We start from the raw sequence: 14,091 nt of genomic DNA on the forward strand, positions 1-14,091 counted from the left end.
TAATGGATGTTTTTTTATATTGGGGCAGAGTGGTGGCTCTGAGGCTAAGGATCTGTGCTGGTATCCTGAAGGTTGCCAGTTCGAATCCCCGTCACTGCCAAAAGAGATCCTACTCTGCTGGGCCCTTGAGCAAGACCCTTAACCTGTAATTGCTCCAGGGGCTCTGTACAATGGCAGACCCTGCGCTCTGATCCAAAGGGGTATGCGAAAACTAACAAATTCCTAATACAAGAAATTGTATAAGGCGAAATAAAGAACAAAAAAAAAAAACAAATATTGTTTAATGTTGTCCAACATTGGTCACCATAGATGTCCATTCTTTCAGAAAACTTTGTTATGGCTTTTCTCCCTGAAAACACAAGATTAAAACTTTTTCTCAGATATCACTACAAATCACGTGAGGAAAGTAACATAATATCACTTTTTGCTGGAGTATTCCATTAACGTGCATGTTATTGGAATGTGAAAGGAAAACTCAAGTAGACAAATGGAGAATTGCATATTCAATACAGTCAGTGACTGGACTGGAAATCAAATCCAGACATGTTAGACAGAAGTGCTAGCCACTGTGCCACCATCTACAGGAGTCAGCAAGCTGTGAGGTTGTCGGTTTAATCTCCCCAACAATGTATCCATCCTCAGAAATGATGATTGTTGGTCAAATGGACTAGAGAATAGATGGAACCATAGTTCTGCTGACATTCTGGAGCTTGATGGTTGCAGCCTTAGTGCTACAGATTTTTATGAGAGGTAACTGAAGATTTCTTCCTCCTGTCATTGAAATTAATTAAGATTCCTCAAGTGTTGTATGCTATTCTCAAAAATCTGTATTGTTCTCCACTTGACTTTCTCGTATATGTAGAAATTACATAATAATTGTATAAATATGTCAACTTGAGAAACAAAACACGTACCTATTCAAATTTCAAGTTTATTTGATAGTTCTTTTACTTGATTAGATAAACTTCCAATTACAGTGGAACCTCAGTTCACGACCATAATTCGTTCCAAAACTCTGGTCGTAAACTGATTTGGTCGTGAACCGAAGCAATTTCCCCATTAGGACTGTATGTAAATACAATTAATCCGTTCCAGACCATACAAACTGTATGTAAATATATATATTTTTTTAAGTTTTTAAGCACAAATATAGTTAATTAAACCATAGAATGCACAGCGTAATAGTAAACTAAATGTAAAAACATTGAGTAACACTGAGAAAACCTTGAACAACAGAGAAAAAAACACTGCAAGAGTTCGCGCTTTACTATAGCCTTATGACCCGATCACTGTAAACACTCTTTTTAAATGAGTTTTAAGCACAGGGGAAAACAAGGAACATTTGAACAAATCCAAACTTTATTTAAAAGCCAACCATAAGCAACCAAGAAAGTAACATTGCAGGAGTTCACGCTAATAGCCTAACAACCCGATCGCTGTAAACACTCTGTTTAAATGAGTTTTAAGCACAGGGAAAAAAAGGAACATTTGAAAAATCAGAAATTTAATAAACAACCAAGAAAAGTAACATTGCAACAATTCACGCTACGAACTGAAAAATGAACATTTGAAAAATCCATAATACAAAAACTAACCATAAACCACCAAGAAAACTCACCTTGCATGAGTTGAGTTCTGACATGAAGGAAATGAGGAGGAACTGAGTGGAGAAATTCCTCACTTTCGCCGCTCGTAGAAGGATAGTTTTGCAGCAAATCACCATGAATCTTCCTGGCTTTCTCGCAAAACATCGCCTCGCTTATGCTGTCCCCCGTAAGTTGCTTCTCGTTCATCCACACTAGCAACAGTTTTTCCACCAGCACTTGATGCCTCTGCCTGGTTAACGCTGTAACTCATTTTGCAACATCAGCTGCTTTAATAGATTCTTTCTGCTTTAGAATAGTCGAAATCGTAGATTTTGACTTCTTGTCCTCAGCGGCAAGATCAGTAACACAAACGCCACACTCATACTTTTCAATAATTTCTTTTTTTTACTTCCATTTCAATTTTCTTCAAAACTTTCTTCTCACCACTCTTCACTTGCTTAGAAGCCATGGTTAACTGCTAAAGCACACGAAATACTGTAGAGCACAAAAAGTTCACAGGTAAAGCACACACGTCTGACTGAGAACAATGAACAGGGAGAGGCTGAACACATACTTAAACACAGTAATCGGTGCATTACGAACTGGAAGGGAAATGAAATAGAGCACAAAGAGTTCACAGCAAAAACACATACGCATGCACGTGCAAGCACGCACGTCTGACTGAGAACAATGCAACACGTGCTGAAATCATCGGCGCGCACAAATCAAAAGGGAAACTGGCTTGTTCGTATACCAAGTGTGTGGTCGTGAACCGAGGCAAAAGTTTGGCGAACTTTTTGGTCGTAAACCGATTTGTACGTGTACCGAGACGTTCATGAACCGAGGTTCCACTGTATGATGTTATTTTGTGTTTGTACCGTGTAATTTCTTTGCATAAGTTAAATAACAGTTAAAAATAATAATACATGCAATGTAGTTAATAAACCATTACTAAATAAGATGAATAATTAGATATTCCCATAACTATATATTACTCTAGCCCTGTCTTTAACTCTTTCATTCTGATTGTATGAAAAATCAGAGCGTAACGTGTATGCGACTGATTAATTTTCTTCTGCCCTTGCAATGCTGTTTGCTTTTTAACTCTCATTTTCAAATAAAAAAGTAAATGTAGGGAAGAAAAAAGTTCAGACAATCCAAAAAATACAGAAAATGAGAAGAAATGTTAATTAATTCACAAACAGTACAAACTGGTGAAAGGTCAAAACATATATGAAATACAATTTGTGGAATTAAACGTGAGGACAATGAAGTAAATGCATAGTGCAAATAAGAAAGTACGGTATGTAAATTTCACAATTTTAACTTTTAAAGAATATCTATAATTTAAAATGATCACTTGCTAGAAAAATTCGAAAACAATGATTTCATTGATCGTAATATAATTTATTAAATTAGTTCAAACAACCATCATACTTACCGATAAAACAAATTTCTTTTGTTGACAAATTAAATTCTATATCTACTGTATGTGTTTCTAACACAAACTAATGACGAGATAAAATTTCAATTATTTTTCTCTTCTTATGATGCCGTTTCTCATGAAAACTACTATACAAAATTTCAATTAATTGTTTAGATAGATAGATAGATACTTTATTAATCCCAATGGGAAATTCACACTTTTCACACATTTATTTAAACTATGTACCAGTTTATTTGAAAAATGTTGAAATATGTTCAGGTAAAGTATCACTTCTGGTTGACGTATGTTGCCCAAAAGTTAATGAAAAGCTAACATTTTGATATAACATCCATAGGCCAAGTTTCATTTATCTAGCTCAAAGCGTTCTCGAGTTATCGTGTTTCCATACACACGCACACACACACACACAGACAGACATAATGGCAATAATGGTCAAAACGTGTTCAGGAGCACATGAAATGTGGAGATTCATCAAACTCTTGAGGTCGAATACTATAACATATATGAGAAAGTAAAAATGTGTAAGGCCTTCTGAGGAGCTGATCTTTGTATTCAACTATTGTATGTTAATATTTAAACACAAATATTGCAGCATTCAGTGTCCAGTGATATGACTGCATGGCGTTGCATGTGCTTTTGTTAATTTCATGAGATAGGAATTCTTAGTGCTTCCTTGTAACCAAATCTTCCTGCCAGCCCCAGGGGCAGAGAACCACCAGAATGCTAAGAAGCCCAGCACATACATATAGATACTCAGCCCTTGACAAGTGCCATAATGGAATGCCAGTGCTTTAGCAAATCAGTTACCTTTAGTTAAGGAGTAAATGCCTGCACGTCTCTTCAGTAATTGTGACAAATCTGCGTACAGGGAAGAGATAATGAAACAGGTCATTTGGTGGAGCCTTAGTAATCTGGAATTAAAACAAACAAATTAATGGTGCACTTGAGAAGGTGCAAAGATGTGGTTGTATCTGCAACATTTAAGGAAGATCAGAGCCCACAAAGCAATCATGGATGATGTACACCTTCTCCTTCATGGTTAGAGATGACACTCTCAATTCCAAAGACAGGAAACATATCTATTGAGAGTGGTTTGCACTGCTTTAGAAGGCCTTAGTCATCTCCTCCCCAGACTCATGTGGCCACTTCTAATCTATGAAGTTCCCTTGCTGACACTATAAAGCCTTGGAGAGTAAAATGAACAACTACCTGAAATATCAGTATCACATCTGGGTGCAAGTGGTCAGCCAACAATGCCCTGAAGGTGGCTAAAGTGAAGCTGACATCATGGGGACTATAAACCAAGGGAGGCTGGACCTGGGTTGCATTACCAGGGCTAGCTGGAAGAATGCAAACCCAAAAGCGTGTCATTGCATGGTACAGAGGGAGATCCATGCTGTAGAGGAGGAAGACAGACAAGCCAGGGCTGTAGCCTTGAGACAGCAGGGAAATTGAATGTGCTGGGACAGCACACATGGGAGATCACTGAGCTGGAAGGACATTTGTGTGGAGTGTGTGGAGGAGCAGAAAATCATATATTTACTTTGCTCTGCCTAGAATGTCCTACCAACACAAACACACCTACACAGTGCATGGTGTGCAAGACCAGCCAACCTGGGGCACATCTTGTCATCTTGCCAAGTAAGTCTGGTGGACGAAAGCTATACATAGTGTCATGACCATGTACTGTCACTGCTGGCCAAGGGTCTGGAGAAGGAGAGGAAATGAGAACACACCATAGTCCAGGCCAGAGGCCCCCATTCCATCATCTTCCTCAAGCCAGGAGAGAATGCATGTGGGGAGGCCTACAGAGATCTTGGCTACAGCAAATTATTGGAAAATGAGAGTAGATCTTCATAGCCAACTAAGATTCCCAGAAGAAATTACCAGTAAAAGCCCCTAGCCTGATCTAGTCCTTTGGTCAAAAGCAGTGAAGTAGGTAGCCCTGGTGGAGTCAAGAGTACCATGGGAAGAAACGATAGAGGAGGAGGCTCACAAGTGTAAGCTCCGAAAATGCTATTCACCCATCCAGAAGAGCCAACAAAAGGGATGGAAGGTGTAGAAATTAACAGTAGAGGTCCAGTGTAGGAGCTTTCCAGGACATTCACTCTGGAGAGCATTGGGTATCCTTGTGATTAAAGGTCTAAGTCCCAGAAGTTGGTTACACGCATCTCAAGGGGGGCAGAAACAGCATCTAGGTGGCTGTGACTGAATAGGAGCGAGCATTGCTGAAACCAGGCTGATGGAGGAGAGGAAGGACAGAGCTGAGCAGAGGCCAGACCCGAAGGATGGAGGGTGCAGTACCAGGCCAGGACACATGTTCCACTGTCAAACAGCACCGAGATGTTGCAGGCTACTCAAGAGGTGGAGTAACTTCTTGAAAACCCTATGAAATTCTAAAGGCCTATAAGCTACAAGGCTCTCCCCAACAGAGTGTGGCAATAGAAGGGAGGGGGTGAGATATGCCAACTATCTCATGACAGAGACAGGAGTTAGCTCCTGCTAGGTGAGGTGGCAGCACTGTTTCATCACATTTAGGAGGACCTTTTCTTTTTTTAATCAAGCACTTTCCTCACTATTTATTTATGTCATGGCCACAAGCCACACTGTCTCCAGGTATTTGTTTTTTAATTTAGGGTTCTTTGCACAAGAAGAATAAGTCAAGAATACCGGCAATAAGGATACTTTCTGGTACTAATAATAGTCATTTATTAAATGCAAAATCTTTTGTAATGACTTTCTTCCTTTCCACCTTTCTATTCTGTCAAATGAGTAAGTCAGCTTCTATTATCAGAGTTACAGGCCAACACGGCGAAATCAGAAAACTCAGTTGTTCTCAACTTCTATTCAAACTCTCCTACATCTCCCATAGCATGTGTAGCATCAGGCTGATCTGAACCTCACTAGGCTGCACACAAACCGGTGATTATTGATTGTTTAATAACCTCTAGAATCACAATGTGATGAAGACGTTGATTGCTAATTTCTGTTTGGTCTCTAACTTTGGAGGCTGAATCCTCGAAACGCAAATAGTTAGTATAAATGGTTGCTAATCTGCTTTGTTCTTGTCATCAACTAGATTACCTTAAGGCCACCATTGGCCTACTCTTCTTTTTATTCCTTGTGTAAACGATTACTGGGCGTTCACATAAGAACAAGAATATCCTAAAATCAGCGGACAGCACTTTCATTGTTAGGCTTTTACAAGATAAAAAGGGCAGTCACTGGTTTATTGTTTATGCTTGTGCTAAGTGAAGTGAATGCTCCTTTTTATTACTTTAAAATTAAAGATGTGGCTGTGGATTTCAAACACTCGTCTCCTCTATACATTACTATACATTTTTTGGGCTATAATTGACAATAAACTATCCAGGACTGCCTCTTGCTTTACTCCTAATGCTGGCTGTGATGGCCTAGCATGCTGACCCACGTCTTGGTGCTGCTCAGATAGGTTCAGGCCCCTCACAACACTCCATTGGATTTAATGAGTTTGACAGCAGGTGGCTGGATGTTATTGACAACAGGTTGGCCTTCTGACTACTTGTATATTGTGGACACAGGGGGGTGTCACAGGCCCATACCCTAGATCATAGCTGTACAGATGCAAGTCCTGGGTTCAAATAAACTATTTTGTATTAAAATAAAAAAAAAATAGTTTCACAAAGCTCTGGCACAATAATCTTTTCAAACATGAGCTCTATCTCTACACCCTCCTCCACTCCAGATGAGTGTTCCCTGCTCTGCTTCTAGGTGGCTTCATTTATTCCAGATCCTGGACCACTTCTGGTGCCAACCATGAAGCACTCACCATCCATCCAGGCTGCCTACCTTATATTGACTCCCAGCTGGGTAAAAAAACACCACCATTCCCAGCTGGGATGTGAGTCCGGCCGTGCCCTCCATTACAATATCAGATCAGGAGGGGCAGAAATAACCATTGTCCCTAAGGGACCTGAATCACTTTAAAGCAGAACAAAAACGGCTGTGTTTTTTTTTCGACTCTGTTATTATATTTGATTTTATATACTTGTGTGGGAATTTTAGCATTAAAAATAAGCAACATTGTTCAGTTTGGTTGTAAAATTACTGGCCTACAGCTTTATGACAAGCAGGTCAAGTATGAGGCCAACTGTGTCCCATCAAACAGCGGCCATCCTCTACTTTCTAATTTTAATTGTTGCCACAAGGCTCAAGCTTTCGAAAATCCCAAGACTCAGAAGAACCAACAGACATTCAAGAACTCACAGCACTAGAAGCATTCTAAACCGTTAAGTGTGTGTAGGCTGTGGCCGCACCCAGTGTGCCATAATAAGGTGAAAGGTCATTATTGTCACGTGCACAGAGCACACCGAAATTCTCACTTATGAACATGCAACTTGTCACCACTCTGTAGTGCCTGAGTAGTACCAGCTTACCTTGAAACCTCTGTCCCTAAATGTCCAGGGATTGTTCCTGCCGTGTGCTCTGTGCTTGCTGGGATAGGCTCAGACTTCTTCTTGTCCCAGCCCTGGATAAGCAAGTTAAGAAAATGGACAGAGTGAAAACTCGCAGAACACAATTTATAATTATATACTGCAAAATTCAATAACCTTATCTATGAGACCATTTAAGTGTGTGATCAGATTATCCTAATGCATAGCATGCCTCAACACAATAATTCTGTCTTTAGTTACCAAAAAATATGATAAATAAATATAATGGAAGCTTGAACAACATGAAGAAAGTGTGATGTATGTCATAACCCATAAGCAACCAGCTTGATACCCTTCTGGCCTACCTACAGAGTGTCTGTCCAGTGGGGTGGCCGATCAGCTTCCTCTCTACTTGTTGGGTTTCGCTTCCTCCCACCACTAAGGCTAGTTCAGCCAGTTCCACACTTACTGGGTTCTGAGTCTGAGGTGTCTTTGTTTCTCTTTGCAGCCGTGAATGACCCCATCCCTGGTCTGCAGCACTTCCTGTTGCCTGCAGTTCCTGCTCTGACCCTTCACCTCTCCAGAATACTCAAACCTACTGTATATCTGTTCCCTGGAATCGTGAGACACTGGTGCTAACCACTGTCACCCTGAGTCGCCCCATAGTACTGTTTAATTTATACATTGAAGAATTCCGTGGATAGGACTGCCAAGCTTTGTGGGGCTGAATGGCCTGTTCTCGTCTAGATTGTTCTACGGTTACCCACTCTGCCATGGACTATTTAGGATGAGCTTTCCCCTTGTGCCCATTGCCAGCTGTGATGGACTAGCACATTGACCAGGACTTGTTCTTATTTTTTACCCAATGCTACTTAGGTCCCTCATGACATCTTATTTGATTTAATATCTTTGATAGTGGATGAACAGATATTATTGACAATTGTTTGGCAGGCTGTCCAAATAAAGATAAATGTCAGATCAGATCAGTCAGATCAATTCTTGTCTAATGGATAAACACAATATTCCCAGAAAAAAAATTCTCTTTATCAACATTTAATTTTAAATACAATTATATACTGCTTTTCTAACCTACTCAGAGTGCTTTACATAGCCAGTGGGGAGCCACTTTAACCTCCACCAACGTCTAGCATCCACCAGGATGGTGTGACGGCAGCCATTATTGTGCCAGTACATTCACCACATACTAGTTATTAGGTGGTGAAGAGGTGAGGGATAGTTAGCCAATTAGAGATAGGTGTTGATTAGAAGACCAGAATGACCAGACCATGATGAGTAATTTAGCTCAGACATCAGTCCTTTATGAAGGATGACCATAGAGAGTCAGGACCATGGTTTTACCTCTCATCTGAAGGATGGCACCGTTTTTTGTCACAGTGACCTCATTGCTGCATTTGGGCATTGGGAAAGACACACAGACCACAAGGTAAGCGCGTCCTACCTGCCACACCGACACCTCTTGCAGCAGCAGCAGCTCAAGCTTTTCCTAGATGGTCTCCAATACAAATGCTGGCCGGCCTGAAGACACTTACCTTAGCTTCAGGTGGATTACCTGTTCTGAAGTGCTGAGGGTATGGCAGCTTTCTCCAGGCATGCAACCCACCTCATGACCCAAGCTAGTTACAGTATTAGGCCATTCTTCTTTTCTGATTTCTCACTCTCCTGGAAAAGGTAACCAGAAACCCACTGGGACTGACCCAGAATGGCTTGCAGTCAGTTACTGAAGCATCCACAAATATATATCAGACATTATTTGGCCAGAGAGGTGATCTGCAAGACCTTTTTTATGTAGTAGGTGTAGTTGGCTGGGAAAAAACAGTAAGACAATAGGGTTGATGTGTGAATGCAATAAGAGAAATGATTTGGGATGGAAGTCCAGTTTGGTGTAGTTATTCAGACGCTTGTCGCTTATCCCATGACTGCAAGTAAGTGGTGGTAGTACTATTGCCAAGAGTAATAGGAGCTCAAATAAAGCACACACGGACAGATGGTGTTTCTCACTAATTGTTCACCTTATCATCCCTTCATCCTTCCTGCATCTTTTCAACCTGCTGCTTTCAATAGAGGGTCATGGGAATTCCAAGCCAAGTCCAGTAACAGGTAGGGGCAATGGATTGAATGTTAGTCCTTGACAAGACTCCTGCATCTGTACTCGCAAATTAGATTTGCCAATTAATGGAACAGCATCACTACAGACTGTTGAGAGGGAATGAAAGCCCATGGAGTAAACCCTCACGAGCACAGGGAGAACATGCTGGCCCCACAATCAGAGACAGAACCTGAGGTCTGCAGTGGTGGCACTAGGGGTGGGCGATGAAATTTTCTCGTGGTGTTGATTTTAAAGGAAACATTTTACTGGTGTGCTAAAATTTACTCGAAAACTTGCACAACTGTTTAATTGGGAAACATGACCTATCATACAACATGAATATTGGACAAGGAAATGTCATTTTATGTTTGTGCATTAGAGTCTTAACGATAATTTCTTTGTGTAAGTAAACCGTGTATAATAAGTGAGCCTAACCCTGTATTACCCAGAGTGCTGTGCAGTTCATCATGATTGTAAGTTGATGCTGGCTCCCGCCCCAAGTGACAGCAGTGAATTAAGTGGGTTTCACAATGTCTGTATGTTTAAAGCCAACCATTTGAAAGAGACGGGAAAAATCCATGTTTTATAATAAGTCTGCTCGACAGTGTGAGGAAGAAGCCATACATACCTGCTGTCAAATCCACTTGAACAGGAGACTGCCAGGGTGAACAGTAAATTGTAAATACACATGTTATTTGTTTAAAAAATACATTTAAGTCAGAAAACTATAAACATTATGCTAGAATCCTCCAATACCTTCAGAGGTGGATTAGAGGACATGTCACCCACTGCTTGGTGCCGCTGTCACAGTACCACATCTAAAGCCCTTTATTTCTTATTTTGGTGGTTTGGCTGTTGTCAAAGTTCAGGCCACCTCCCATAGGGGCTAAAGCCAACAGCAAAGGGGAACACCGTAAGGGTAAGGACGGGGAATAACAAGCACCTCTCTTTTCAGGTGAAGAAGGAAGGATCTTGAAAAGAAGGAGTCTGCAGAGCTGAATGAGGTCTGTTCTAGAAATCTGAAGTCTGCTATTGTAGGTCACATGATGAAGGATCACTTTGACAGGGAAAGGTCAGTTCCTTCCACCAGTCGCTAGTGAAGGAATTCCACGAACAGAGGAGCCGTTCCCTGTGAGAAGGCCAAAGTCCACTGAAACGGCTGCTACAAAGGCTGAGCTAAACATGTCAACAGGTAAGGATAGATCATGATGGCTGTACTTGACTTGAACTTGTGCTGTGGTGTAAGTTCCTAAAATTAAATTAAATTGAATGCACCCCCCCTCCCCTTGATCAGGGATTGAAACCTTACTGAATGAGCTTGAAAACCCACTCTGTAATGGTTTAAGTCCTGGGTGGTACCAGTAGGTGTGCACCTTGAATGGAAAGGATGAATAGAACATAACATTGTCAAACCTGTTTCAAGATGGAGGACCTGCGTCTTATTCTGGTGATTCAAGGCAGGAGCAGTGCATTGGACCACCAGAGAGTCCGGTCCCACACACTCACACTCATATAGGGCCAAACGGAATTTGGAAAAACCTGAACAGACACAGGAAGAACATGCCAACTACGCACAGATAAAGAGGATGCGGGACGTGTGAGGCAGCAGCAGTACCCTCCACTGTGCCAGCATGCCATTCATGAATGAACAGAAAGCTGGCAGTTTGTTTTTAACAGCCTGAGCACACCGGGTGGGGTTCACAGAGCTTGAACAGGCAGCAGTCTGCCATACTTTTTAAAAACCTTGTTGTCGTCTCACTTATTTGCATCTTTTCAGCAGTTTGTTTCATTCCCTGTGCTGAGGTTTGCAAAATGTGTCTTGAAAAGGAGCCCATTTCATCAGTCGTTTGGCCTTTTAAAGCGTGCGGGAAATGGAGTGGCCACTATGTCCAGCTATGCTACACTATGGAACCAAATGTCCAGATCACATTGTTCATACTAGTTGAAACTATGCAGATGGAGAGCAAAGTTTGAAATGATAAGTTAGTTTAGGATAGTCTAAAGAATGAAGCTTGGAAAACAATAAACAAATGTAAAGAGGAAGTTAAGGTTAGGTGTAAACAAATGTAAAGAGGAAGTCGAGTCCATGATATGCAGGCATTGTGTTGTACTCGGTGCAGTATGGCCTGCATGCCACGTGTTCAAAAAAATGTAAAAGAGTAGTGACAGAAGGGTGGTAGCCATGTGAGGATGTGAAAAACGTGTTCTGGTTTGACTGGGAGAAACAAACCGAGTCACGGCAGCTGCGAAATGGCCGGGTGCCTGAATGATAAGCTCGGTTAGCATGACGTTGTCCATTCCTCCACAGATGTTATAAACCCTGGTCAGTCTCTTCTAGCAGTAAGGGCTGCAAATTGCCCTGGATACAGATGTGGTTTTATTGTGGGACTCATGCAAAGCCAGTCAATGTGACATCATGTCTTGGAAGTGTTGGATGAGCACAAGAAGACTGTGCAAACACCAAACAGAATGGAGTCACAGACAGAGCCACGTTAGCAGTTGTGACATCATGCCCTGCAGATTACACATTTATGCATACATTGCTCAAATTGTGTACTTCAGTTTCAGGTGCAGTAGTTGCAGTATCACACACAAGGCAAGAGCCCACTCTGGATGGACACCGGTCCACTGCAGGATGAATTCAGACCCCCATGTCGGTGTACTGTATTGTAAAATCCTCAGCACTGTCATTTAGGACTATTTAACTGGCCGCCTTTGCATTATTTATGTTGGTCACATGACATTTGAGGTCAGGACAGTCGTAGGAATCATGCCACTTGTGGTTAGGTGGTAAAGTGGGCACAGTTTAGAGCGAGACGTTCCCTTGAATGGCGTGTTTCCTGGCTGGAAAGCCACCAAATGCAGCACACCATGGTAACAAACCCTCCATCCAAACACACTAAAAATGGCATCAAAATGAGTTTTTGAAAGGAAATCAGCTGGCTGTTTATCTTGGCCATTTTAGCACTAAACCTCAAATGGGAAGACACCACTAACCTCAAATGTCATCGGAACTACTTCAGTTCCACAAAGGGGACCAGTTAAATCATCCTTAATACCAGCACCGCAATAAGACTGAAAACTTCATAATACATTCATAAAACATCCATCCATCCATTATCCAACCCACTACAACCTAACTACACGGTCACGTGGGTCTGCTGGAGCCAATCCCAGGCAACACAGGGCGCAAGGCAGGAAACAAACCCTGAGCAGGGCGCCAGCCCACCCCAACATTCATAAAACATACTTCATAATACAGTACATTGTAAAAAATGACTGCTATGTACCATAAATCTTGTGCTTTCCAATGATTAGCCAACTCTGTGAATAAATGATTTAAGAAAATGAGTGGATGAATATTAATCTAATCTAACAAACATTAACTTCCACGGACGACATTTTGTAAACCATCCATTATGCTTCTTAAGCCCAAGTGGGTCCTTGGCTGTCCCGCTCCCGATCCTAAATGTGGTGTAAATAACATGAACCCCCAGCAGTGGCTGACCAGCATCACACTCCCCAAACTCTAAACACATCTAAAGAATGACCACGGCGTCCACAAACAAAACATCTGTAAGCTGCACCCACTCTATTCTAAAACACTCTCCCCGTCATTTGAATTCCCAAAGTTATCCCATAAATGCACACTAAAGCCCAAGTGGGTAAACTGATACACACATCAACCATCACTGCAACGATGAAAAATCTACAAAAAGGCATTCTGTAAGGGGCGCTCTCCTAAAACTTCCAGCAGGGTTCCAACACTAACAAAGATAGAAGAAGAAGAAAAGCAGGTTGCTTAATTCCTGCATGTTCTACACTGAGAAAGAAATCTGAGCAGCTCTGCCCTAAGCCTCAGTGGTCCTCTGTGAAAAAACACTCCTGTGCTGTAGGATGGGCCATTGCGGCACACTGGAAACGCATCTGCTACCCTCCATTGTCCCTTTCCCAATGCAGTATTGGGGTGAACCTGGGGCCTAACCTGATAGCAAGGGAACCAAACCTAGAAGAGATACCAGTGCTGATAAAGATCAACATGAATCTAACAACATGGAGACCCCAACTTCATCTCAGTGATATTTTGGAAACACTGCAATAGATAGGGGGAACTTGCTGAGTTTTGTAATGCTGAATGGCTCATCCCCATCAAGTACTGATGTGAATTTCTTCTTTTCATTTTGTTCTAAATTATACTGTAAAATTCTTGAGAAGTAAATTTGAATGGCATAGCATTACATAATATAACATCCAGGGCCGGATTTTCCTATAGGCTAACTAGGCTTCAGCCTAGGGCCTCAAGATCAAGAGGGGCCTACATTCAAATTGTTAGCAAAATTTTATTATCTCTCATGTAATTTACAAACTTAAAAATGGAAGGTGAAAGGGCCTCATAAGTGGAATAGTCTAGGGCCTCTCTTCATATAAATCCGGCCCTGATAACATCTGATTCAGAACTCTTAAAACAAAAGTCCATTTAGAGGCAGTTGTTAAAAGTTTCAACATTTTTGACAAGTCGAATCTGGTGAAAGGCCGTCT

The sequence above is a fragment of the Erpetoichthys calabaricus genome, chromosome 5 (assembly GCF_900747795.2).
Source record: "Erpetoichthys calabaricus chromosome 5, fErpCal1.3, whole genome shotgun sequence".
NCBI classification, from domain to species: domain Eukaryota; kingdom Metazoa; phylum Chordata; class Cladistia; order Polypteriformes; family Polypteridae; genus Erpetoichthys; species Erpetoichthys calabaricus.